Raw genomic sequence first — 2,511 nt, forward strand, 5'->3', positions numbered from 1 at the left:
TACCTAAGAATGTCTGAGCTTCCATCTTTCTCATACCTACTAGCCAAGGAGTCTCAATTCTGACCGTGTTTGGGTTAGAATTTTGTTTTGTTTTTGTTTTCTCTGTCCAGTGCCAATTAGCTAAGTCAGGGAGAAAGAAATGATCAGATGACTCTCTGGCATCCCCGAGCTGTTTTTCTGTACTACAGGCTTTAGCTTAGTGCCTTATAGGATTTTGGTTGGGGCTGCTGCTTGTCACAGCTGCTGCTCTGGTTTTAGCAGCCTTGTTTTGTGTTGTCACAGGGTGGGACCACAGTGAAAAAGGGGGAAGGGATGAGTATCAGTAAGACTCTGGAAAATTCTTGGCCAGTCCTTGCCTTTCAGCCTGATACTTTAAGCAAACCTACATTAGGAGGAAGTTGTGCTACATTGCCTTCTTTCTTTGTTGTTATTTTCTTAGCCAGGACAGAGCATCTCTGTTTGAACTTAGGCTGAATGCTCCTACAGAGCAGAGGTGGACGTGAACCCTTAGCCTGGCTTCCGTAGAACGTCTGAGGTTGAAGTGAGTCGTGGTACAAAGGGTAGAAGTCTTTTAAGAACCTCCGACCTCACCTGTCATTACTTGCACAGCCTTACCGTGCTTACCTATCTCTCCTTGCACACTTCAAATGATTTCCTCTTCATCTTCTTAAAACCAGAAGTGTGGTCTGAGCCATTGTATACCAATCAAAGGGAGAAGTTTTATTCCTTCTTGAAAACTTCAGTGTTACTGTTTTGTTGGGTTTTTTTGTTTGTTTTTTTTTTTTTAATAGATACAGAATTCAGTTCTTGGAGAGTTTTGAAAAAGGGATTTTCACCTCTGTCTTTTAAATATTTACTATGCAAATTGTTATAAACAAAGTCATATGCTCTGTTTTACCTTTTCTCTTCATTTCAGAAGCATTCTCTTTATCAGCCTTGTGTCATCTCCTGAACAGAACATATTCTTTGAGAACACTACATATTTTAGGTGTTCTTGTCTTGGTTAAATCAGAATGTTCCATTTGACATACCCACGTGCACACAGGCACAGCGTCCCTGGACATTTTCTCCAGGCAAACTGAGCCGGGACTGTAAGTGTCCTTTTTGGGGGGATAGGGTATGTCAAGGAAGAAATTGGGTCCTCAGGGCAACAGTCCTCTCTCTCGTGGCCCTGCTGGGTTCCCTCTCCAGCTTCTGGGACAATATCGATGTGTAGCATTCCAACACCATCTTCTCATCTGGGCCCTTAACACGTCTCCCACTCTGGCATTCCATCCCTCTTATGCTCAGGAGTAGGGACCTGTGCCTCAGGGCCACTAACGCATGCCAGGGGCCATAGGCTGGCGTGAGATCTGTTTTGTCTGAGTCTCAAACCCCCTTGATTGCTGGGCATTGACATGTACCAGTTGGTGAGACTGAGGGTGAAGGCATTAACTGCACACTAATCCTGGTGGTTGACCTTCCAGACTACCCCGTCTAAAGGTGGAGACCGCCCAGGATCTGTAGAGCTAGAGGCAGAATACTGTCTAGTGCCAGTCATGAAACAAGGGTTCTTTGAGCCAAGTTCAAAGCTTGCTTGTTTTCTTTTTGGAAATTAGAATGTCAACAACTGTGTTGTATCTTGCAGGGCTTTGCTGTTTTCTTCTGTTCTGTGTTGCAGGATCCCTGGTGGGGGAGGGCCAAGGAGGGGAGTGCGGAAGAGATTCCCAGGCTCCGTGCTTTGCCCCAGGACTGCCCTGATTGTGAATAGACGTCATCCTTTGGAACAGCTGTGAGCCTGCACCGTCCTCAAGTTCCCCTAGGTAGTTAGTTCGCGTCTGGAGTCTGGTCGACACGAGGAATACAGTTTTGCAAAACTCTTCCAGAAAGCTGCCTTGTTAGGTGAGGCCGTCTTCATCTCCTGCCACGGGGTTCTCAGTTGGTACGGGGCGGGCTTTGCTGCTTTCAGTGATGTGACTCAGGAGCTCCATTTCCAGAATAGTAGGTGACAGAGGAAGTGTTGGCTGGCTTCCAGCTCTGCTGGCCTTTGTGAGGAACCAGCCTCCATGTTCATGTGCTTTCCTGCAGTTCCTTCTAGCTCTTCTACCTGAATTTAGTCTGTGTCTCCTCATCCCAGGTTCTTTGTCCTGCGTCGGGGGGCAGGCACATGTCACTAAAGTCATTGTGTGTTTCTGCACCAGGGTTGGGTCTGCGGAGGTGAATTTTAGAGGAGGCTCTGTGTGTGCAACCTGAGGGCTTGAGTGTGGCTCCCCTTCCGTCGCTCCCCTCCCCCACCAAAGAAAAATACCCTCTTAGCCATTTCCTTAGCTCTGTTTATTGAATGATTGCTGGCTGTAATTCTTTGCTTCGGATCTTGTGGACTGAACATCAGACATCCCTTTTCTTCTCTCTGGAGGGCTCCAGAGGTCTTTTTCTTTTGACACTTTCAAATTTAATGCTGGTGAAAAGGTAGGGCTGAATGATTGCTCTAACCAGAGTACCTGAGCAGGGACTTCTGAAGAAAACCTTGGT

This window comes from Meles meles, chromosome 20, assembly GCF_922984935.1.
Source record: "Meles meles chromosome 20, mMelMel3.1 paternal haplotype, whole genome shotgun sequence".
Taxonomy (NCBI): Eukaryota; Metazoa; Chordata; class Mammalia; order Carnivora; family Mustelidae; genus Meles; species Meles meles.